This window comes from Papio anubis, chromosome 4 (assembly GCF_008728515.1).
Source record: "Papio anubis isolate 15944 chromosome 4, Panubis1.0, whole genome shotgun sequence".
Classification (NCBI taxonomy): Eukaryota; Metazoa; Chordata; class Mammalia; order Primates; family Cercopithecidae; genus Papio; species Papio anubis.
This window is the reverse complement of record NC_044979.1, coordinates 152,716,092-152,742,457: the sequence shown is the minus strand read 5'-3', so window position 1 is coordinate 152,742,457 and position 26,366 is coordinate 152,716,092. Positions and strand designations below refer to the sequence as shown.

At 40.9% G+C, this 26,366-nt stretch overlaps 1 long non-coding RNA gene across 1 annotated transcript; it reads right to left on the bottom strand.

Moving 5' to 3' along the window:
* Positions 1–1,928: 1,928 nt before the first annotated feature.
* LOC108584931 lies at positions 1,929–22,560 on the bottom strand. Its single transcript, XR_001900565.3, has 3 exons — positions 20,185–22,560; positions 17,551–17,617; positions 1,929–2,850 (listed from the first exon to the last, which is right to left on the bottom strand). It is a non-coding gene; the product is annotated as an uncharacterized LOC108584931 (long non-coding RNA).
* Between the last annotated feature and the right edge of the window lie 3,806 nt (positions 22,561–26,366).

Below are 26,366 nucleotides of genomic sequence, written 5' to 3'. Positions count from 1 at the left end.
CTTATACATCCAACTCCTGTCCCCCTTCTAGCTGGTCATGGATTCCTCCCTCCCTCACCCTCCCGGTCCAGTACTACTAACATCCCAGCATGCTTTATGTCAGGCCTCTGAGCCCAAGCTAAGCCATCGTATCCCCTGTGACCTGCACATATATATCCAGATGGCCTGAAGTAACTGAAGATCCACAAAAGATGACATTCCACCATTGTGACCTGATCCTGCCCCACCCTAACTGATCAATTGACTTTATGACAATACACCCTCCCTGCCCTTGCGATAATGGACTTTGTGATAATGGACTTTGTGATATTCCTCCGCCCTTGCAGTAATGGACTTCGAGATATTCCCCTGCCCTTAAGAAGATATTTTGTGATATTCCCCCACCCTTAAGAAGGTATTTTGTGATATTCCCCCACCCTTAAGAAGGTACTTTGTAATATTCTCCCCGCCGTTGAGAATGCACTTTTTGAGATTCACCCCCCACCCACAAAAGAATTGCTCCTAACTCCACCGCCTATCCCAAACCTATAAGAACCAATGATAATCCCACCACACTTCGCTGACTCTCTTTTCAGACTCAGCATGCCTGCACCAGGTGAAATAAACAGACTTGTTGCTCACACAAAACCTGTTTGGTAAACTCTCTTCACACGGATACATGTGACACTTTATGCCTGATCTTAACTGAAATATGACAAATAAAAAGAAGGACAAAAAATTCTTTCCATTCACCTTCTAAGAGAAGTCGCACTCCCAGTTCTGAGTGGTGCTAAGTGTATCTTGACATTCAAAATGGCAGCACCATGCTTACTTGGACGCCCAACATTTATTAGACACCTTCTATTTCCATTGTACCATATTGAAGGTTGTGTGAGTTACATTGGGGAATACAGGACTATCTCTGGCCTATAAGAGTTCATACTTTTATCAGGGAAGACACAGCAACTGTAACTGTGGTAATCAAGGATCTTACATTATCTGGGGCAATTCTGATTGCAGGATTATGTGTCCTGGTTTGTGATTCAGAATTTCTTGACCTTATAACTATAAATCTGTATGATAAACACTTACCAATGGTATGAACAAAGCTCTTTGAAAGCATAAAAGAAGCAATTAATTCTGCTGGTAGGATCAAGGGAATTCTCACAATGAATCAGTCATTGGATTCTGAAATAAATACAAGATTTTCCTTTCCAAATGAAGAAGATAAGAAACAGCATTCAACTCAAAGCAAAAACTATGAGCAAATGTACAGAACTGCACAGGATTCTCACACACCAGGGAGGAGAGGAGAAGAGAAAAAAAGAAAAACAACAACAACAACCTACAAAGGTGAATGACTACAGAATGATGGGAGCTTGGTGGTAAATAGCCTTGAATGTCATGGTGAGGAATGTTGATCTCCCCTCTCTTACTCACTGGTTCCCCAGGCCTTGTCAAACTGACTACATGGGAATCACCTGGAAAACTGGATTAAAATACATATTCCTGGGCTCAGATCTCCTTGGGTAGTCCGATTTACACCACTCATAATGGGTCCCTGGAATCTTCCCAAGAAATTCATATGATTAGCCCACGTTGGGAACTATTACTTTAGAGAATGGAGTAAATCATTCTTAGTCTGTATCCGCTTGTGTTACCAATATCTAAAATGGGAACAGGGCACAGTGGCTCATGCCTGTAATCCCAGAACTTTGGGAGGCCGAGGCAGGCAGATCACTTGAGGTCAGGAGTTCAAGACCAGCCTGGCCAACATGGTGAAACTCCATCTCTACTAAAAATACAAAAATTAGTTGGGCGTGGTGACGCGCACCTGTAGTCCCAGCCACTCAAGAGGCTGAAGCAGAAGAATCGCTTGAACCCGGGAGGCGGAGGTTGTGGTAAGTAGAGATTACGCCACTGCACTCCAGCCTGGGCGACAAAGTGGTGAGACTCCATCTCTAAATAAATAAATAAATACATACATAAATAAATAAAATGAATAGGTTTGGCCTTAAAGAGTTCCTGAATGAGGCAGGAAGTGGATTGGTTATCTCATATTCATCGGAGTGCAGGCTCGGGTGCCCTGCTATTACGGTGCATTGCTGGGAGTGCTTGGGCATTTAATGACCACTGGGCCTCCGGTCTTCTCCCATCCTTCCCGACATGTGCCCAGTGTACATAGCTGGGCTTCTGGCCCAACATCACCAGCAGCAACCCAGTTTTCTCCAAAGCTGGCAACTGTGGGAGGAACCCTTAATCATCTGATTGGAGCCTAAGAATCTGCCAAACCCTGACACTCCCTTTTCTGTGGGCTTGGTCCTGGCTGTTAGTGAAGGTCTTAACCCAAACTAGAGAGAACCCCAGAGAAAAAGGTCCTTGCAAACAAGGAGTTATGCAAACAAAGGTTTTCAGCAGGGAGATAACATTTTTGGGTTCATGTTTCAGGAGGATGAATTATTAAAAAAGAAAATAGGGGAAAATGCAGCAAAGCATTTAGAAACTGCTGTCGTAGTTTAGGGAGAAAGACAGTGAAGGAAGAACTTCTCAAAGCAGCCACGGAGAGAATGGAGAGGAAGGGACTGGGAGCTTGGTCACCGATTAGAGGCAGACGGGACAAAGGCAAAGATGGCACCGAGATATCTAGCTTTTATAAAGCAACATTTTAGCTAGATCAGCTATACTGCTTTTGCATCATTCGTTACCTATGTTTTAACCATACTCAAAATTGTCACTCATAGGGTAGCACTATTGTTAACCAATGTCGCCGTGTGTCATGGCCCATCTCTAGAACACACTGTAAGGAGAGCAGCATCAAAAACCTTTCTTCTGGCTTAAACCAAGTTCCTCCACCACAGATGTCAAAAGTGCCTGCAAATGGTAAAGCAATCATTTAGCCACCAAAAGTAACACTATTATTTTCACTTCAAAATAATCCCTTGAAATGCTATCTTATAAAAATAAAAACCATGAGGCCGAGTGCAGGGGCTCACGACTATAATCCCAGCACTTTGGGAGGCTGAGGCGGGTGGATCACAGAGTCCGGAGTTCAAGACCATCCTGGCCAAGATAGTGAAACCCCATCTCTACTAAAAATACAAAAACTAGCCAGGCATGGTGGCGGGTGCTTGTAATCCCAGCTACTTGGGAGGCTGAGGCAGGAGAATCGCTTCAGTCTGGGAGGGGGAGGTTGCAGTGAGCTAAGATCACACCACTGTACTCCAGCCTGGGCGACAGAGTGAGACTCTGTCTCAGAAAAATAAACAAATAAAATAAAAAATAAAAACTATGAATACTTAGTTTATCTTTCAAGGTGAGACTCTTTTTCATTTCAGGATTGCTAATGTGAAAATAAAACTAAAAAACAATAGTAGCAAGTCACTAATCTTTATGTTGCCTTTTATTTTTCACATGTGTATTTTTAGCTTTATTTAATAACTGTATTCCTAATTTCAACAGATGTGCATTACTTTGGTATTTAGCTTGGGAGAGTTTTTTTTTTTTTAAGTAAAACTAATACAAATCACATTTTATTTTTGGAATGTTTATTTTTTCTGAGATTCTGAGAAATGTGCATAGAGTTAAAAGAACAATTTAAAATTTATATTTACTTTTGGACCTTAGAAGTGTCATTCCATTTATAGAGGTTCCATCCTAAAAAAACACATGAATATCCAAATGTCCAATTGTCATATCTTGATTCCCCGAAGGAGCATAGTTGCTTCCTTTCCTCTGCTTAAAGATGCTAAGTAGAACCAAAAGCAAAATTAAGCAGTAAACTTGCTGAAGTAAGATCCTTCATTGCTACGTTGCCTAATGCCCAATTATAAATTAGAATACAACAAAACTGTCTCAGGTTTTCTTTGCAAAGAAACTTGACTCATATGCTGAGTCCACAACCTCCAAAATGCAAACTTGGCTTCCTGATGCACTGGCCAAAATCGCTGGAAAGGCACCCCAGACCTTTTTGTCAACTGAAACAATTCTTTCTTTACCAGGAATTTTATTTTTCCTGGTTTTCTTCATTTAACAAAATAATAAAATGATTGCTAACCTCCAATTTTCTTCTGTTTTACAAAAACTTTCCTACCACAGAGGATGCTTTCGAAACATGCACTATGAAATTATTTTCCTTCTGGTGAGTTCACTCAGCATAGCATGTGCAAGGAGGGGGAACAAAGAGCAGATAAATAATTGCTAATGAGTAAGAAGAAAACTCCTGGCCAGAGGAAGAAGAGTTGCCAACTCCTCATTCTCTAGCACATCCCCTGCCAGTAACAATTGGTAGGCTGCGCCGTGATTTTCCACACTCAAGATTCAGAGGGGCTGAACATTGTTCTGTTCTTCTTCCTTCAAATAAACCAGAGAGAAAATGAAAATAAATGAATAAATTAAGGAGCAGCAGGGGTGGCCTACTTCACTGCTGCCTGAACCTCTAACAAAGGAGCAAAAACCTCCTACACCTGCATGTAAGAACACAGCTCAAATGCAACAGGAATTTGGAACTGAAAGCCAGTTTCTGAGCAATAAGTTTGGAATTGACTTAAGCCAAGAAAGTTAGCACAAGCTAGGACTTGAAGGGATATCTGAGCGTTAACAGAAAAGGGTCTTGATCCACACTCCAAGAGAGGGTTCCTGGACCTTGTGTAAGAAAGAATCCAGGGTAAGTCCATACAGTAAAGTGAAAGCAAGTTTATTAAGAAAGTAAAGGAATAAAAGAATAGCTACTTCATAGGGAGAGCAGCCCCAAGGGCTTCTGGTTGCCTGTTTTTATGCTTATTTCTTGATTATATGCTGAAGAAGGAGTGGATTGTTCATGAGTTTTCCAGGAAAAGGCTGGGCAATTCCTGGAACTGAGGGTTCCCCCTTTTTTCAGACTGTCCTGACATTGCCTTGGCATTTGTAAACTGTCCAGTGCTGGTGAGTATGTCTTTTAGGATGTTAATACATTCTAATTAGTGTATAATGATCAATTAGCATATAATGAAAGTGACCAGAAGTCACTTTTGTCATCATCTTGGTTTTGGTGGGATTTGGCCCCTTCTTTACCACATGCTGTTTTATCAGCAAGGTCTTTGTTACCTGTATCTTGTGCTGACCTCCTATCTCATCCTGTGATTAAGAGTGCCTTAACCTCCTGGGAATGCACCCCAGCAGGTCTCAGCCTTATTTTACCCAGCCGCCATTCAAGATGGAGTTACTCTGGTTCAAATGCCCCTGACATGAGGACTTGACATCTCGCTGCTTGGTCTTCTCCCCAGCTGGTGCTTAAGAGAAGAGATGGTAGGCATGTTAACCCAGCCATCACTCATACTATTCTGTACCTGCTAAAGTGACCTGAACCGAGAGCTCTAACTCTGCATTCCAGCTGAGAGGATCAGGCAAGACAGAGACCCAGGAGCTCAGTTCCAGAGCCTCAAATTCATCCTCATGTCTTTGTGATTATAACCCGTGAATTGGGGATTTAAAATAATAAGTTGGACCAGAATTTTAAAAAGTCAAATACATCGACTGCAGGAACAAACCAGCAAAACTGAGAGGGCCCACAGATCCTCTGAAGAAAGCAGACGGCTCCTGCAGGACCCGGGAGACACCCCAAATACTGTGAGTGTCCCAACCGTAGAAGTAGGAAAGAGAGACCCGCCTCTCCCAGACACACACACCCACTGGAGAAGCCGAAGGTCTGTTTGCAGGAGAAGTTTTTGACTTTACCTGGAGCCGAGTCCAGTTAGAGAGCCGAGTGAAATATGGGGGGTAGATGAAACAGCAGAAAGGCCCTGGGAGCTCGCTGGGTCCCCAAGCAGCCCATTCCTGCCTGGGACCACACATCAGGAGGGTGACCAGAGGAGCAGGGGGTAAAACTCTACAGGGAGAAGGAATTCTCTAGCTGAACTTTGTAACAATTTGAATAGGGTAAGAAGCCTCCAGGCAAGAACTCGGGAGGGTGTGAATCAGGCATGCTGACTTCACAGGCCCGGGAAGAACTAAAGCATGTTTCTTTCCTGGCTGGGAGGTGGATAGCCTTAGGCAAATTTTCAAGCCCATCTCACCCTCCTCTTGGAAACAGATTCCGGGCTGTTGGCCACGGCATGGTGGGAGTAGACCAGCCCTTCGGTTTGCATGGGAGCTGGGTGAGGTCTGTGACTGCTGGCTTTCCCCCACTTCCCTGACAACCTGCATGACTCAGCAGAGGCAGCCGTAATCCTCCTAGGTACACAAGTCCAGTGACCTGGGAACCTCAACCCTAGCCCCCACAGGAGCTGCAGCAAGACCTGCCCATGGAGAGTCTGAGCTCAGACACACCCAGCCCTGCCCCCACCTGGTGGTCCTTGCCCATCCACCCTGGTAGTGCAAGAGAACGGGCACATAACCTTGGCAGTTCTAGGGTCACATCCACTGCCAGTCCCTCCCCACACTACTGCCGCTGATGCTTTCTGGAAAGCGCCACCTCCTGGCAGGGGGTCAAACAGCACAAAAATAGAGCATTAAACCACCAACGCTAAGGACCCTCACAGAGCCTATTGCACCCTCTGCCACTTCCACCCGAAAAGGTGCTGCTATCCATGGCTGAGAGACCCATAAATGGTTCACATCACAGGACTCTGTGCAGACAACCCCCAGTACCAGCCTAGAGCTGGGTAAACTCACTGGGTGGCTAGATCCAGAAAAGAGACAACAATCACTGCAGTTCAGCTCACAGGAAGCCATATCTATAGGAAAAGGGAGACAGTACTACATCAAGAGAACACCCCAAAGGACAAAAAAATCTGAACAACAGCCTTTATCCCTTGACCTTCCCGCTGACAGAGTCTACCCAAATGAGAAGGAACCAGAAAACCAGTCCTGGTAATATGACAAAACAAGGCTCTTCAACACCCCCAAAAAATCATACTAGTTCACCAGCAATGGATCCAAACCAAGAAGAAATCCCTGATTTACCTGAAAAAAGAATTCAGAAGGTTAGTTATTAAGCTAATCAGGAAGGAACCAGAGAAAGGTGAAGCCCAGTGCAAAGAAATCCAAAAAACAATACAAGAAGTGAAGGGAGAAATATTCATGGATATAGATAGCTTAAACAAAAACAATCAAAAATTCAGGAAACTTTGGACACACTTTTAGAAATCTGAAATGCTCTGGAAAGTCACAGCAATAGAATTGAACAAGTAGAAGAAAGAAATTCAGAGCTCAAACCCAAGGACTTTGAATTAACCCAATCCAATAAAGACAAATAAAAAAGAATAAGAAAATATAAACACAGCCTCCAAGAAGTCTAGGATTATGTTAAACAACCAAACATTTGCAGTGAGTTGAGATCGTGCCATAGCACTCCAGCCTGGGCAACAAGAGTGAAACTCTGTCTCAAAAAAAAACAAAACAAAACAAACAAAAAAACAACCGAACCTAAGAATAATTGGTGTACCTGAGGAAGAAAAGAATTTTAAAATCCTGGAAAATACATTTGAGGGAATAATTGAAGAAAACTTCACTGGCCTTGTGAGAGACCTAGAGAGCCAAATACAAGAAGCACAAAGGACATCTGGGAAATTCATTGCAAAAAGATCTTTTCCTAGTCACATTGTCATCAGGTTATCCAAAGTTAAGACGAAGGAAAGAATCTTAAGAGCCGTAAGACAGAAGCACCAAGTAACCTACAAAGGAACACCTATCAGATTAACAGCAGCTTTCTCAGCAGAAACCCTACAAGTTAGAAGGGATTGGGGACATATCTTCAGCCTCCTCAAACAAAACAATTATGAGCCAAGAATTTTGTATGCAGTGAAACTAAGTATCATATATGAAGAAAAAATACAGTCTTTTTCAGACAAACATATGTAGAGAATTTGCCACTTCCAAGCTACCACTACAAGAACTGCTTAAAGGAGCTCTAAATCTTGAAACAAATCCTGGAAACACATCAAAATAGAACCTCTTTACAACATAAATCACACAGGACCTATAAAACAAAAATACAAGTTAAAAAGCAAAAAAAAAAAAAAACACAAAAAACAAAAAACAAAAAAACCCACCAAAGTACACAGGCAACAAAGAGCATGATGAAAGCAATGGTACCTCACATTTCAATACTAACATTGAATGTAAATGGCCTAAATGCTCCAATTAAAAGATAGATAACCACAGAATGGATAAGAACTCACCAACCATCTACTGCCTTGAAGAGACTCAACTAACACATAAAAACTCACATAAGCTTAAAGTAAAGGGGTGTAAAAAGGCATTTCATGCAAATGGACACCAAAAGCAAGCAGGAGTAGCTATTCATACATTAAACAAAACAAATTTTAAAGCAACAGCAGTTAAAAGAGACAAAGAGGTACAAGGCCTTGTCCAATGAGAAGATATCACAATCCTAAACATATATGCACCTAACACTGGAGGTCTCAGATTTATAAAACAATTACTAATAGACCTAAGAGATGAGATAGACAGCAACATAATAATAGTGGGGGACTTCAATACTTTATGGACAGCACTAGACAGGTCATCAAGACATAAATTCAACAAAGAAACAATGGACTTAAACTATATCTTGGAATAAATGGACTTAACAGATATATACAGAACATTTCATCCAACAGCCACAGAATACACATTCTATTCAACAGCACATGGAAATTTCTCCAAGATAGACAATATGACAGGCCATAAAATGAGCCTCAAAAAATTTAAGAAAATCAAAATTATATCAAGCACTCTCTCAGACCACAGTGGAATATAACCGGGAATCAATTCCAAAAGGAATCTTCAAAACCATGCAAATACGTGGAAATTAAATAACTGGCTCCTCAATGAGCATTGGGTCAAAAACAAAATCAAGATGGAAATTTAAAAATTATTCAAACTGAGTGACAAAAATGACACCATCTATCAAAACCTCTGGGATACAGCAAAGGCAGTGCTAAGAGGAAACCTCATAGTCATAAATGCCTACATCAAAAAGTCTGAAAGATCACAAATAGACAATCTATGGTTACATCTCAAGGAATTAGAGAAACAAGAACAAACCAAATCCAGCAGAAGAGAGGAAATAACCAAGGTCAGAGCAGAACTAAATGAAATTGAAACAAAAAGACAAGACAGAAGATAAATGAAACAAACAGCAGGTTCTTTGAGAGATAAGTAAAATTGATAGACCATTATCAAGATTAACCACAAAAAGAAGAAAGAAAATTCAAATAACCTCACTAAGAAAGAAAACAGGAGACATTACAACTGACACCACTGAAATACAAAAGATCATTCAAGGCTACTATGAACACCCTTATGCACATAAACTGGAAAACCTAGATTAGATGGATAAACTCCTTGAAAAATATAACCCTCCTAGCTTAAATCAGGAAGAATTAGATAACCTGAACAGACCAATAACAAGCAGTGAGATTGAAATTGTAATTTAAAATTTACCTACAAAAAAAAAGTCCAGGTCCAGACGGAATCACAGCAGAATTCTACCAGACATTCAAAGAAGAATTGATACCAATCCTATTGACACTATTCCACAAGACAGAGAAAGAAGGAACCATCCCTAATTCATTCTGTGAAGCCAGTATCACCCTAATACCAAAATCAGGGAAGGACATAACCAGAAAAGAAAACTACAAACCAATATCCTTGAAGAACATAGATACTAAAATCCTTAACAAAATACTAGCTAATGGAATCCAACAACATATCAAAAAGATAATCCATCATGATTGAGTGGGTTTCATACCAGGAACGCAGAATGCATTTATTGACATATGCAAGTCAATAAATGTGACTTGCATTTAATATACGCAAGTCAATAAATTGTGACATACGCAAGTCAATAAATGTCAGTAAAAGCCATCTATGAAAAACCCACAGTCGACATAATACTGAATGGGGAAAAGTTGAAAGCATTTCCTCTGAGCATGGGAACAAGACAAGGATGTCCACTCTCACCATTCCTCTTCAACATAGTACTGGAAGTCCTAGTCAGAACAGGTAAAAAGGAAGTCAAACTGTCACTGTTTGCTGACGATATGACTGTTTACCTTGAAAACCCTAAGGACTACTCCAGAAAGCTCCTAGAACTGATAGAAGAATTCAGCAAAGTTTCTGGATACAAGATTAATGTATACAAATAAGTACCTTTTCTAAACACCAACAGGGACCAAGCAGAGAATCAAATCAAGAACTCTACCCCTTTTACAATAGCTGCAAAACAAACAACCAGACAAACAAACACACAAACAAAAAACTTAGGAATATACCTAACAAATGAGTCAAAAGACATCTACAAGGAAAACAAAAAAACACTACTGAAAGAAAGTATAAATGGCGCAAACAAATGGAACCACAACTCATGCTCATGGATGGGTAGAATCAATATTGTCTGAAAATAACCATACTGTCAAAAGCAATCTACAAATTCAATACAATCCCCTTCGAAATACCACCATCTTTCTTCACAGAATTAGAAAAAACAATTCTAAAATTCATATGGAACCAAAAAAGAGCCCACAAGGCTCTTTTTTTGCTTAGCAAGGCTAAGCAAAAAGAACATATCTGGAGGCATCACACTACCTGATTTCAAACCCAAACCCAGCAAATAGGAAATAACCAAGATCAGAGTAGAACTCATACTGTAAGGCCATAGTCACCAAAACAGCATGATACTGGTATAAAAATAGGCACATAGACCAATGGAAAAGATTAGAGAATTCAGAAATAAACCCAATACTTTCAGCCAACTGATCTTCAACAAAGCAAACCAAAACATAAAGTGGGGAAAGGACACCCTTTTCAACAAATGGTGCTGGGATAATTGGCTAGACACATGTAGGAGAATGAAACTGGATCCTCATCTCTCACCTTATACAAAAATCAACTCAAGATGGATTGAGGACTTAAACCTAAGACCTGAAACTATAAAAATTCTACAAGATAACATTGGAAAAACCCTTCTAGACATTGGCTTAGGCAAGAATTTCATGACCAAGAACCCAAAAGTAAACGGAGCAAAAACGAAGATAAATAGCTGGGACCTAATTAAACTAAAGAGCTTTTGCACAGCAAAAGAATAGTCAGCAGAGTAAACAAAGTGGGAGAAAATCTTCACAATCTACACATCTGACAGAGGACTAATATCCAGAATCTACAATGAATCAAACAAATCAGTAAGAAAAAAACCAACAATCCCATCAAAAACTGGGCAAAGGATATGAATAGACAATTGTCAAAAGAAGATACACAAAATGGCCAACAAACATATGGAAAAATGCTCAACATCACTAATGATCAGGGAAATGCAAATCAAAACCACAATGTGATACCACCTTACTCTTGCAAGAATGGCCATAATCAAAACATCAAAACACAGTAGATGTTGGCATGGATATGATGAACAGAGAACACTTCTACACTGCTGGTGGGAATGGAAACTAGTACAGCCACTATGGAAAACAATGTGGAGATTCCTTAAAGAACTAAAAGTAGAACTACCATTTGATCCAGCATTCCCACTACTATCCAGAGGCAAAGAAGTCATTATTCAGAAAAGATACTTGCACATGAATGTTTATAGCAGCACAATTCACAATTGCAAAAATCATGGAACCAATCCAAATGCCCATCAATCAATGAGTGGATAAAGAAAATGTGGTGTATATATACATTGGAATACTACCCAGGCATAAAAAGGAATGAATTAACAGCATTTGCAGTTACCTGTATGAGTTGAAGACTATTATTCTAAGTGAAGTAACTCAGGAATGGAAAACCAAACATCATATGTTCTCAATGATATGTGAGAGTTAAGCTATGAGGACACAAAGGCATAAAAATAATACAATGGACTCTGGGGACTTAGGGGGAAGAGTTAGAGGGGGACGAGGGATAAAAGACTACAAATATGGTACAGTGTATACTGCTCAGGTGATGGGTGCACCAAAATCTCACAAATCAACACTCAACAACTTACCCATGTAACCAAATACCACCTGTACTCCAATAACTTTTTGGAAAAAAAAAGAGTTTAAATAAATAAATAAATAAAATAAAAAGTCTAAAAAATAAATAAATAAACCCAGAATTCTCAGGAAATTCAGGAAGAAATGTTTCAATGGAGCAAAGCTAAAATAATACATTTTCTTCAAAGGCTCTCATTTTTAGTAAAATTCTGTGTATTGCTGAGTGAAGCAAATGCAGTTATATTGTTTCCAGGAAAAAGAGGACAAGGGTGTGAAAGAGATGATAAAGCATGTATACTTGAAGTCCACACAGAGTCACATTCTCAGATTTTCAATCCTTACCCTAGGGGCAAACATTGGCTTCACGTCTTGGGGATGGTAATTGAAACCTTAAAATAGTACATCATCAGCTCAGGGACAAATGACTAATACATGGCAGGGTGTAGCTTTGAACTCAGCAGAGTGAAGGAAATCAAAATATTTTAACACAAATACATTTCGTTGACATATTTTGAGATGGCTGTTACAGAGATAGTAAACAGAGGTTGTCCTGCAAAGCTGTCTTTTGTGAGGAAGATTCACATCTGTAGAGAATCTGCATTGATGCCTGCAGGCCCTTTCTTGTCTGGATCTAGGAAAGATAAACTGAGAATCTGACACCTTTAAAGGTCTGAAAGAAACATTTATCATCTATTCAATCTGAGGTCTGCTAATAACAAGACCACCGTTGCTAACCAGGCCTTCTCTTCTCTCCTTCTTGGAGGGCTGCCAGCTGTGAATTTTCACCTGTACATAACAAGACCACCTTTGCTAGCCAGGCATCCTCTTCTCTCCCTCTTGTAGCCTGTCTTATCACCATAACGTGATTTACCACCATAACCTTTTATTGGCCATGCTCTGAGTCTCTATCCTTTCTGTACTTCAGGATGGTATATAAGCTTCTGCACCCCATTAGGGACTGGAACTGGCTTTCAATTCCAAGTTCCGATTGCAGTTCAGCTTTGTCCTTGCATGCGCTCTGTGGTTCTCCCCTGTGTGCACATTAATAAGTCTGTATGCCTTTTGTGAGTTGATTTTTCACCAAACCTTCAGAGGGTGAAAGAGTTTTTCCTTGGCCCTGACAATGGTCAAACTCAAACCCAGGTTTTATCCTTTGTCCTTTTCATTCCTAAATACCAGTCCCTGGGCTGGTGTCATAAAAATGCCTGGCTCACACACAGGCTCCAGAAAATCCAATTCAGTGTTCGGAGTAAAATCTGGGAAGCCGTGTGTGTGTGTGTGTGTGTTTTTTTAAGTGTATATCAAAAAATAAAATTCGAAGGTCCCCCAACCAACAGAATGGACCCCTCCTCTCAGCCAAGGGCATTTCAAAATTCACCTGAAAAAACTAGTTCAGGCCATGATGGGATGGGGGAGCTGGACATGCCTCATTATACCCTCCTCCATTTTAGAATTATTGACAGAACAGACTCTTTAAGTCTGATAAGAAATATTTACAATCTATTCTCTGAAGGCTGCTACCAGGAGGCTTCATCTGTATGATAAAACTTTGGTTTCTACAACCCCTTATTGTAACCCAGACCTTTCTTTCTATTGATAATAACTCTTTCAACCAATTGCCAATCAGAAAATCTTTAAGTCTACATATAACCTGGAAGGTCTTCTGCTTCAAGTTGTCCCACCTTTCCGGACCAAACCAATATACATCTTACATGTATTCATTGATGTCTCATGTCTCCCAAAAATGTGTAAAACCAAGCTGTACCCTAACCACCTTGGCTGCATGTTCTCAAAATCTGAAGGCTGTGTCAGAGGCCATTGGTCACTCATATTTACGTGAGAATAAATCTCTTCAAATATTTTACATGTTTCCCTCTTTTCGTCAATGAAAGTCTCCTTGACATTTTTCTGCAGCCAGACTTGGGCACCATTGCAGTATATGCTCTTTCAAGCCTTTTTCTCCCCAGCAATTAATTAGTTGATTTCATGGAAACCTTAGCTCATCTTCCAAATCAAAGTAGAATGCATGTGTCACTCTTAGAAAATGTGTTCTTTCTATGATGAAATAAGTTTTGAAAATATTTACATTTCCAGTAGTCCTTTAGAAATGTCTGTGAGGTGTAATTTATGGGATGTTTCCTTACATTCAGAAAATGAGGGTGCTTTCTTGGAGCCAATTTGTCACCCACAATGGTCTTGCTGCAAAACCCTACTGTTTCCTGCAAGATTCATGCATTTCCTTACTTCTCGATGGCTCAAAATGCCAGGGCTTCTGAGGCTCAGGACAGACTCCCCAGCTCATACATTTTTAGATTTACTTCACTTTCGGGACTTACATATTTTAGGCATGAGGGTGTGCATGTGTTTCAACCAATCTTCTAAAATATGCTTTTTCCTAAGACAATTTTTGCCTCTTGTTAAGACTCTGTTGAACATCTCTTGGGACCCGAGGTGGAGATTTTTATATCTTGCTGCTCTCCAGTTATAGGTTATTTGTGTCGTTATGTCCAAGTCTCAAGTTTATTTCTCCTTCTCATTTACTCCTTTACTATGAAGGGGTCCACAACTAGATTAAAATGGGGTTTAACGAACTACAACCCAGGAGCCCATTCTAGCCTGGCATCTATTTTTGTTAGCTAGTTTTATTGGAACACAATGACATCCATTCATTTGCTTGTCTCTGACTGTTTTTATACTACAGTGGCAAAAAGGAGTAGCCAGAAGTAGACAGAGACCAGATGTCCTGCAAAGCCAGAAGTATTTATTATCTGGCTCTTTAAAGGAAAAGTTGCCAATCCCTGGACTAATGGAACATTCCTAGTGAAAATATGTATAGGTTTTCTTTCAATAGGGAAACATCACATTACTTCTGGCATCACTCCAAACTGCATGTGCTATGAGGATTTTGCAGTTTGCCTATGTTTCTTTATTTTTTATCCTTATCTTCAGGCCACAACATACAAAGAACTTCATTTTCAGATTGCACTCATTATTAAAAAGACAATTTAGGGCCTAAAAATTAATGGACAGACTTGTTTATAAATGCCTTTTTTTTTTTTTTTTGAGACAGAGTCTCGCTCTGTTGCCCAGGCTGGAGTGCAGTGGCGCGATCTCAGCTCACTGCAAGCTCCGCCTCCCGGGTTCCCGCCATTCTCCTGCCTCAGCCTCCCGAGTAGCTGTGCTTACAGGTGCCTGCCACCATGTCTGGCTAATTTTTGTATTTTAGTAGAGATGGGGTTTCACCATGTTGGCCAGGATGGTCTCGTCTGCTGACCTCATGATCCACCCGCCTGGGCCTCCCAAAGTGCTGGGATTACAGGTTTGAGCCACCATGCCCAGTCAGATGGCATTCATTAATATACAATGAATCACCTAGTTACATATGTAAGGGGAAGCATCAGGGAGAATTGTCTGAATCTCTATTCGTTTGCCCCAATTCTCTGCCATAATTTATCATGTTAACCTTAACCTTGTTAACCTTTCTCCTGTCTGCTAAAGTGAACCCACATCTCACCTATTTGTAACTTGTTGTGCTATATTGCTGTACATTGCTGATAAAAAAAGAAAACCATTTTTTCTTTTAATCTTTGCCAACCTTTCTTGATAATTAGTGATGGTACAAAGTATGTATCTAATACAATATTAACCCAGGAAAATATATTTTTAGGGACAAATCTTATTTTTTTCGATGAAAGTAAAAAGCAGCGTGCTTTATTTACTAACTGGTAAGACCTTATTACTCTTCTCAAATACCACGAAAGTTACTAAAGAAAAGCTTTCTGATTTGATATTTTAATGATTGCAGAAAAGTAAACTGGCTTGGATCCGACATCACCTTGTCTTTCATTGAACACTCTGCAGTCAAGTTACTGATATTCAACAGTACCAGTTTGCCCTCTTGTGGTGTATTGCAGTTACTGTTCTTTTCTATCACTAAGGAGTTTTGTATAGACCCGTTAAATTTTATGTAACTCATTGTACAAGAGACCAGTCTATCTTACATTTCATCTGTGATTAATTCATATAGAACAATAATCAATAATATATGCTGGAACTTTCAGAACGAACTTCTAAAATTACTCTAGACCATAATGAAATATGATTATCACTGTTTGACAACCATCCTGAATTCCCAAGAACAGTAATAAATCTGCCATCCACTTTTGGTCCATAGGACTACTTTGTAAGACAAAAAGTCTAAAATTATCATATTCTTGCATATCAGGTGTTATAAAGAACTTCTACCTATTCTGCTGTCCAACTCAGAGATATGAATACATACATACGTGTAAATATTTTTATCAAAGGACACATGAACATTCTCCTAAGCAGGAGAATAAAAAGTTATTCTATTCAAAAGAATTATTTCATTTTTGTAAAAGTAAAATCTAAACCACAGTTTCTGGTTGCTTCCATTCAAGGGGAGCTTTGGAAACCCATTCTGACTCCTTGACCTTGTGAATTCATTGGTTTAGGGGAAAGTACAAGGCTCATGGATCAAAGACCAGTGATCCAAAGACCAGTGATCTCATGGATCAAAGACCAGCACCAAAGACCAGCACCAAAGACCAGTTTCATGGAAGATAATTTTTCCATAGAGCAGTTGTCTCCAACCTTTTTGGCACCAAAGACCAGTTTCATGGAAGATAATTTTTCCACGGACCGGGGTGGGGGGATGGTTTCAAGATTATTCAAGTGCATTACCTTTATTGTGCACTTTATTTCTATTAGGATTACATTGTAATATATAATGAAATAATTATACAACTCACCATCATGTAGAATCAGTGGGAGCTCTGAGCTTGTTTTCCTGCAACTAGACAGTCCCATCGGGGGGTGATGGGAGACAGTGACAGATCATCAGGCATTAGATTCTCAAAAGGAGTGTGCAACCCAGATTCATTGCATGTGCAGTTCACAATAGGGTTTGCAATCCGATGAGAATCTAATGCTGCCGCTGGTCTGACAGGAGGCAGAGCTCAGGTGGTCGTGCTCACTCACCCACTGCTCACCTCCTGCGGTGTGGACTGGCTCCTAATAGGCTACAGACCAGTACCAGTCCCTGGCCCAGTGGTTGGGGACACCTGGTGTACCATATATGTTGGCACTTGTGAGACCAATTACATATAATATCTCCTCCACATATATCAGGAATGAATTTCCCTTTTGTTACATATTTTCTCTTTTTTATATTTATACTTTTCCCTCTCTCCATGATACCCACTATGAGTTCAGATTCTGGAGTCCAGACAGCTTGGGCTTTTTTTTTTTTTTTTGAGATGGAGTCTCGCTCTGTCGACCAGGCTGGAGTGCAGTAGCACGATCTCGGCTCACTGCAAGCTCTGCCTCCCAGGTTCACGCCATTCTCCTGCCTCAGCCTCCTGAGTAGCTGGGGCTATAGGTGCCTGCCACCATGACCGGCTAATTTATTTTTATTTATTTTTATTTTTAGTAGAGACGGGGTTTCACTGTGTTAGCCAGGATGGTCTTGATCTCCTGACCTCGGAATCCGCCTGCCTCGGCCTCCCAAAGTGCTGGGATTACAGGCGTAAGCCACCGAGCACGGCCCACTTACTTTCTTACTGGGGATTTCTTGTGCAAATTGCTTTAATGCACTCACCGGAGATTCCTTGTCTGTGTCGGCGGAGGATTACCCAGGTGCTGAGGCAAGAGACTGAAGGCACGAACTGTTTCAGTATAATAAAGAAAATAGAATAAGAATAGTTATAATACAAATTAGATATAGAGATAATCATGGACAATTATCAATCATTACTAGAAACATTACTAATCATTAGCTTTTAATATTACTCTTTGTTGCATTACTAATATAACCTAGGAATAACCGGCGGGTATAGGGTCAAGTGCTGAAGGGACATTGTGAGAAGTGACCTAGAAGGCAAGAGGTGAGCCTTCTGTCACACCTGCATAAGGGCCACTTGAGGGCTCCTTGGTCAAGCGGTAACGCCAGTGTCTGGGAAGGCACCCGTTACTGAGCAGACCGCAGAAGGGAGTCTGCTTTCCTTGGAGGAGTCAGGGAACACTCTGCTCCACCAGCTTCTTGTGGAAGGCTGGATATTATCCAGGCCTGCCCGCAGTCATCCGGAGGCCTAAACCCCCAATAATGAGCTACTCGGGAGGCTGAGCCAGGAGAATCGCAGCACAGTGGTGCTGTGCTTCAATGGTCACTCTCCTTGTCCACTTACATGTTCCTCCCGTACTCCTGGTTCCTCTTTGAAGTTCGTAGTAGATAGCGGTAGCAGAAATAGTGACAGTCTTAAAGTCTTTGAACGTTCTTATAAGTGCGGAGAAGAAAACACGGATGTAGGCTGCCTTCTCTCTCTCTGCTTTGACTACCTAAGGGGGAAGGGCCCCCTGCCCTGTGATCACGTGACTTGCTTCAACTTGTCAATCACTTAGAAGATTCACCTGCCCCCTTGTCTTGTATGCAATAAATATCAGCGTGCCCAGCTGTTCGGGGCCACGACCAGTCTCTGCGTCTTGATGGTAGTGGTCCCGGGGCCCAGCTGTTTTCTCTTTATCACTTTGTCTTGTGTCTTTATTTATTACAATCTCTCATCTCTGCACACAAGGAGAACACTCGCTAAGTCCCGTAGGGCTGGACCCTATATATCTGTAATATGGAAATATTAATAGTGGCAAGCCCACATAGGTGCCACGAGGACTTCATACAATAATAAAGGTAAGGTGCTTAGCATGAGCCTGGAGATAAAGGAAGAGTTTAACAAATGTTACAATCAGTGTTACTTTCTGATTTCTGAATCTAACACTTTATTTTTGTCATATCTATCTCTCCTTTCCTTTTTTCACTGTCTGCTTTTCTAGCGTACTTTTGGTTTGCTTTTATAAATTTTTGGTTTGTGTTTGCCTTTGCTTCATGACAATGAAAAAGTTAGATTTTAAAGTATGGGTTCTTATTTCAGGACCCTGCATTTGAATGGATTTATTGCTATTTCTAACACAGAAAACTGCATTGTAGGACTGTTCTCAGACGAGACTATCAGTCTGCTATTTCTCATGGCCCAATAATGAGATGCAGATGAACTGGGGAGAAAGAAAATTTTTATTTCTGCAACCGTTTACAAGGAGAAGGCCTGGAAATTATCACCAGACCAACTCCAAATTACAAAGTTTTCCAGCGCTTATATACCTTGTAAGCTATATGTGTGTGTGTAAGTGTGCATTCATCTAAAGACACGCGTGATTAACTTCTTTTTTCCCTTTTTTTTTTTTTTTTTTTGAGGCACAGTCTCACTCTGTCACCCAGGCAGGGATGCAGTGGTGAAATCTTGGCTCAATGCAATCTCCACCTCCCGGGTTCAAGCGATTCTCCTGGCTCAGCCACCCAAGTAGCTGGGATTACAGGCACCTGCCACCACACCCAGCTGATTTTTGTATTTTTAGTAGAGACAGGGAGGGGGGGGGGGTTCACTATGTTGGCCAGGCTGGTCTCGAACTCATGACCTCAGGCGATCCACCTGCCTCGGCCTCCCAAAGTGCTAAGATTACAGGCTTGAGTCACCACGCCCGGCCATGATAAACTTCTTTTAATCTATAACTAAGGTCTGAGTCCTGAGACCTTCCCCTGGAGCCTCAATAAATTTACTTGATCTAAATGGGTCCAGGTGCTGGGGTGATTACCCTTAGCTTGTCTCCTGCTAAATCATGGAGGTTTGGGGATTTCCTTCAGACCCCCAATCAATTTGTTTGTGAAGTCTGGGGAGTTTCTTCAGACTCCCAATAAAACTTGTCTAATCCTAAATGGGTCCTGTTAAGGATTCCTTCATTATTTTGTTATGCCTTAAGGTTCAAGAAAAGCCTAGGCAAAACTCTTGGTGGGCTTTTGTTACATTCCAGTCTCCGTATAAGGGCACTGGCTTTCAATACTTAGCCGCTTAGCCAGTGCTGAAACAGGTGTTACGGAAGCCTGCATTAGTGAGACCTGGCCTGCCACAGGACCAATACCTAGAAATAGTGGGGTATTTTTGTGCTACTCAGGTATGTCTTTTTGGACACCCTTTTATTGGAGAGCTGAAAGAGAAGGCTACCATCTTTGGACACCCTTTTACTGGAGAGCTGAAAGAGAAGACTACAGATAAGATATTTTTAAAGTATATATATAAGTATACTTACATGATGTATGTGTTAGGTTCAGTGCAAAAGTAATTGAGGTTTTGCATTAAAGTGATGCGAAAACCGCAATTACTTTTGCAGCAACCTAGTAAGTACTTACTCTGTTTTTTCGGAGGTCAGAAGAGTCTTTTCATTGGGAAGTTTCTAATGCAGGCTAATTTTGTGAGGAGAAACTCTCACATCATGCATCTGCCCATTTTAGAGGAAGGATAAGCATTAAATATGGTACAACATCAGTGGATGGAACAGAAGCCACAACTAGTTGAGGGTATTTCCTTGTCTGCAGCTCCATCAAGCATTAAGAGAGACTTTCTAGGCCAACTCCAGATGAAAAGTGCTTATTTCAGAATCTTTATTTTGGGGGTCTGTGCCATTATGTCAAGATTCTAACACTCAAAATTGGAGCCTAAAAATTCTTCCTGGTTCTTCTTGTACAATTTATAGTTGGAGGAGTTTCAGTCTACCCTTTAGATGTAACCAAGCCCAAAATCTGCTGCGGTTGTTCGGGCGATGTTTTTTCAAGCAGGTAACTCCAGATAATATTTAATAAATAGAATTTTGCCTATTCCTTCCCTGGTCACCACGATTGTTGTCTGTTACCTAGGAATTAAACGTTGCGTGGCAAGGTAGGATCACTATAGTAACTGGAAGGGCATTGGAGCAATGAGAATGTGGGAAGATGTTAAATTTAGATCAGAGTGAGTATATGTCACATTATCAATCCTATTCCTGTAGGAGCTAATTTTCTTCAACAGATCTTCCTTATACAACACATAAAAGGCTCTTTTCTCTCCTTTGTGTCAACTGTCAAAACTGTTCAAATTAGCAAGCTTGATGTTTTTTGCTGTTTTCAGAAATAATTATTTTGTTTCTCTTTTTTCAAAATGTAACTTAGGATAATCATGTTCCTGTGCTATTTAGCTCTTGCTGAATGATAAATAGTACCAATGTCTACTGTCTTCTGGAAACATACTTTCAAAGAATTCTTTTTGTATTTTTTTAATATCAGAAATACACCATCTGACCTGCATTCTGACTTTGCTGTGAATCATTTTAAGTTGGAATGTTTTTGAATTTTAGTACATTTCGTGGCATTAACTTTCCTACCCACAAACAAAGAGCCTAAAAACTACCCAGATGAGGTCAAACAGTTGATGGTATTTATATTTTTCTAGGAGTCAGAAAGAAAAATATAATCCTACAAAGTTAAATGCCTTTCAAGGAAAAAAAGTGACCATGTGGCTGGATGTTTGACATGAAAGACAGAAAAATCTTCTGTCTGTGTTTAGTGTTCCTAAACGTCAGGCAGTCTTCTTTATTTTTTTGCTTTTTTCTCTTTCCCCTGGCTCTCTGAATTATAATTAGGGACCTGGTGAACAGATCTGACCTTCACTTGTGCTCGTTTTTATTAACATATAAAGTCTAATGGAGGACTGTTCTGCTTCTTCACAAATGATTGATTCTACTTCTTTGGTGTTCCTGACACAAATCTGTGGGGTGTTGCCAGTTGTCTTACAAACTGTAAACCCCCGAAGGCAAACTGCATTCCAAGCAGTGCAAACCACACATTCCTAGTTACAAACTTGCTTCATCCATCGCCTATTGTTGTCTAAAAATAACCAAAGCTCATGACCCAGCTTTTTACTAAGACTTTCAAAGCAGTTGACCATCCTTGGATGGTGTCTCTAGGAGAGACGGGTGAAGGACAGAAAGACCATACTTTCTTTCCAACCAGATCCCTTTGATAAAGCAGGAGATTCACTAAGGAGTGGATAAGGGTAGTGTTTCCACGTTTCAATACGACAAGCTAGATACAGTTCATAACAATCTAAATATATTACTATCTCCCTCTGTTTTATCCAGAAAGCTCAAGGAGATTGAGAGACAGTTCATTACCAAAAAAGAAACAATCCTACTAGTAACTGATCCAAACACACAAAGAGTTCAGAGGAGTCTAGAGGCAAAGCATTCAACTCACTGCCTGACATTCCTTACAGAGTCATTTGGTGGGCACCAGGAAGTCTCTTTCTTCTGCAGTCTCCCTTCTCTCCCTGTCTCCTCAACAATGGAACAGAAGCTTCAACTACTTGAGGGTAATTCCTTGTCTACAGCTTCGTCAAGCATTAAGAGTGACTTGCTAGGCCAGCTCCAGCTGAGAAGTGCCTATTTTAGAACCGTCTCCTCTCCCTGGACTCTGGCTCCATCTTGCAGGTGGAGGGAGCAGTAAGATCCTTGAGGTCCTGAGGACTGTTTTTCCTGGACAACTCAACCTTCATTATGCTTGGATTTTCCCTCCTAAGAAGAAGCTTAGACATTTTAGAATCTTCTGATTAGAGCATTTAAGATAAAGATGAACGCTTTTTCTGAAGACATTGACCACTGCTGATAGCATAATATATTGATTCATTTGTTTGTTCGTTTTTGAGACAGTCTTGCTTGTCACCTGGACTGGAGTGCAGTGGTGCAATCATGCCTTTACTGCAGTCTCCAACTTCTGAGCTCAAGTGATCCTCCCACCTCAGGCTTCCAAATAGCTGGGACTACAGGTGTGTGGCACCACACTCAGCTCATTTTTTAATTTTTTCATAGAGACAGGGTCTGCCCAGGCTGGTCTCAAATTCCTAGGGCTCAAGTGATCCTTCTGCCTTGGCCTCCCAAAGTGCTGGGATTATAGGCGTGAGCCACCATGCCTGACCAACATATTTAATGTATTTAAAATTTCTTTACCTTACATCTGTATTATAAAACTCCCTTCACAGAGGTATAGAAGAAAGAAAGAAATCAGAAAAAAAAAGATATCCACTCAAAAAATCCAAATATTAATTTGTGCCTTCTTTGAACCACTAGAATTGTAGCACATGCTGGGGTACCAAAATGAATAATTCATAGCCATAATCTCAGCGTCTGTGAATTCAGAATTTAACTGGGGATAGGGATGAGGTAGCAAACAGGCATATAAAAAAAATTAATGGTGTCACAGTCCTATGAGAACTTTCATCTAGGTATGAACACAGCGTTGTGTTAGCTCCGAGGAAGGCACCATTCCCTGGGAGAGCATGGGCAAGTGGGAGTCAGGCACAAGAACACAAAGGAAAGTACACATCTTGATTAATTTTCCTGGGACTTAGCCTCCTGAGAGCCGATTGCAATGTGGACCTGTGCCATTTTATATAGTGGATTCTCATTCCAAACCTGGTGCTTAACTACTGGGAAACCGACACAGTGACAGAATGTCAAAAGTGAAGAGGACTGGAGGAAAAGGTGGCGTGGGTTTGAACACAGCCATGATGCTCAGGCCGCTGTGCAGCGCGTTCATTTTCTAGGACTGCCATAGCAAGGTGTCACAGAGTGGCTTAAACAACACAATTTTATTGTCTTATAGTTCTGGAGGCTAGAAGTCTAAGGTAAGAGTTCAGCATGATTGGTTCCTTTGGAGGCCCCTCTCTCCTTGGCTTGTAGATGGTTGTTGTAGGGGCAAAATGGTATAATACCTCTTCCTCACCCATCACAAAGGTCACTGCCAACACTCCTAAACAAAAGATAGGTTAGCAAGAGAAAAGTCTAACAAATGTATTTAATCAGTGTTCTATGTGACATGGAAGTTTTCAGAAATGAAGACCCAGGCTGGCTGTGGTGGCTCACACCTGTAATCCCAGCACTTTGAGAGGCTGAGGTGGGCAGATCACTTGAGGTCAGGAGTTCGAGATCAGCCTGACCAACACGGTGAAGCCCTGTCTCTACTAAAAATACAAATATGACCCATGTGTGATGGCGGGCACCTGTAATCTCAGCTACTCGGAGGCTGAGGCAGGAGAATTGCCTGAATCTGGGAGGCAGAGGTTGCAGTGAGCTGAGATAGCACCATTGCACTCCAGCCTGGGCAACAGAGAGAGATTCTGTCTCAGAAAAAAAAAGAAACGAAGACCCAGAGAACCTGTGTATAAACCTGTGTATTTTTATGCTTAGGTTCAGTGAAGAATAGAAATGTGATTGGACAAACATGGTATGCTCTAATGGTAATTAACTGAGGACGCAACTTAGCGAGGCCTGTTTGTTCAAATTCTTTTTGGCCTCTCTGTGTAGCATTCCTTTCTCTGGGTACAGGTCAGGACACCTGTCACATGAAAGTCTTCAAAGGAAAAGTGAGAGAGTCAGAGAGTGACATTTTAAGGTTTTACAGCTTGCTTTGGGGGGAGGAGTTCTAGTTTCTATGACCTGCCTTGGAGGGAAAAGGAGAGAGAGAGAGAAAGGAAGGTAAGAAGTCAGAGAGACGTTGCTTCTGAGCCCTCCCTATCTAGTTCAGTTCAAAGTACTCAACATGCCAAGGGCCATACTTTGCAGTATTGTGTCCTGAGCCCCACCACTGTTGTCTTGTAATGTCTTCACATGGCCTTTCCTTTGTGGATGTCTGTGTCCTAATTTCTTCTAAGGAGGACAGCAGTCATATTGGATTCAGGTCCAACCCTATGACCTTGTTTTACCTTAATCCTCTCTTGACAAGTCCTGTCTCCAAATACAGTCAAATTCTGAGATACTAAATGTTAAAATTTCAACATATACATTGAGGGAGGGGGGACATAATTTAGCCCGAAATATATGGTCTTAAAACATTGGGGAAAGTATGGTTAAGGAAGTTCCAGCTTTAAATTACTCCTTTGGGAGAAAGAGAGAGAGAAAAAAAAAATTCCTGATTTTCTTGGAGTTTTGAAGGCCTAAGATTAGATGGGGATGACCAACAGGTTTGAACTTAAGTGCTATCTGCCATAGATTGGTTGGAGCAGCCTGGAGCTCTGCATTAGGGAGTCAGGAGGAGAGAAGAGAACAAATTGGTTGTCATCTTGTAGGATGACACTTTCCTCTACGTCCATTGGGAAAAATAAACTTAGGAAATAACAAAATCAACAAATGCTATTCTGCCATACATATAATGTGGAATCAAAACTTCCACTATTTATTATTCTACCACCATTTTTGTAACCATTACCAGTTATTGATTGCCTACTAGTTCAGTCCAGCAGAGAAGTTAAGGGCATGGGCCCTAGAGTTACACAACTTTGTGTTTGGGTTCCAGCTCTACTACTTTCAATGTGACCTTGAGCAATTCAACTTCTCTGAGCCTCGTTTTCTTATCTAAAAATATGGAAATATTTTGGCTAGGTGCGGTGGCTCACGCCTGTAATCCCAGCACTTTGGGAGGCCAAGGTGGGTGGATCATGAGGTCAGGAGTTCAAGACCAGCCTGGCCAACATAGTGAAACCCTGTCTCTACTAAAAGTACAAAAAATTAGCCAGGTGTGGTGGCAGGCACCTGTAATCCCAGCTACTCGGGAGGCTGAGGTAGGAGAATCGCTTGAACCTGGGAAGTGAAGGGTTGCAGTGAGGTGAGATCGTGCCATTGCACTCCAGCTGGGCAACAGTATAAGACTCTGTCTCAAAAAAAAAAGTTGTTATTTTATTTAAAATGACTATTCTCAGAGGTATGACTGAGCAGTTGCTCAAGTGATGTTAATCTTCTGATAGAATTCTAGAATAGTCTCTTCCTTCCCCATGTCCAAAAATGACTGAAAATAAATTTTTGTATCCAAAAAACATTGGAAATAATGACTGTGCCTTCCTCAGATTGCTCTAGTGAGAATTATATGAGATAAGAAATGTAAAAATCATTATCGTTTCTATTACTATTTTCCAAGGACTCTACATAGTGGGTGTTTTATGATTGTTATCTATTTTATTTTCTACAACAATCCTATGAAGGTTTTTGTTTTTGTTTTTGTAGATGGGGGGGTCTTGTTATGTTTGTTGCCCACGCTGGTCTCAAACTCCCAGCCTCAAGTAATCCTCCCACCTTGGCCTCCCAAAGTGCTGGGATTATAGACATGAGCCACTGCACCCAGCTGAGGCATATATCATTAGCCCCAGCATTCTACCTACCTTTGCTATCACTGAGGATGATTTCCACGGAGACATTCATTAAGAGCTTTACACTCTGAAACTGGTAGAAAGGGTAGCTTCACAATCATGCCCATCCTCTCTTCTTTGGAGGGTGCATTTTACCCTGTGTATAGCTGCTCTCCTGGCACAGTTCCTATGACAACCTCTCCCTGGGATATCTGTCTGCTCTCCCCAGACATCCATAGTACTCATGGTTCTTCTTGTTAATCGGGAAAAAAAATTACATGCAATTATAAGCAAAGGGCTACCTTTTGTTAATGGGGAATCTCTAAAAGAGCCATGATGCTATAACAATCAAGACAGTAAATTTTTTCAAACTGTTTTATTTAAA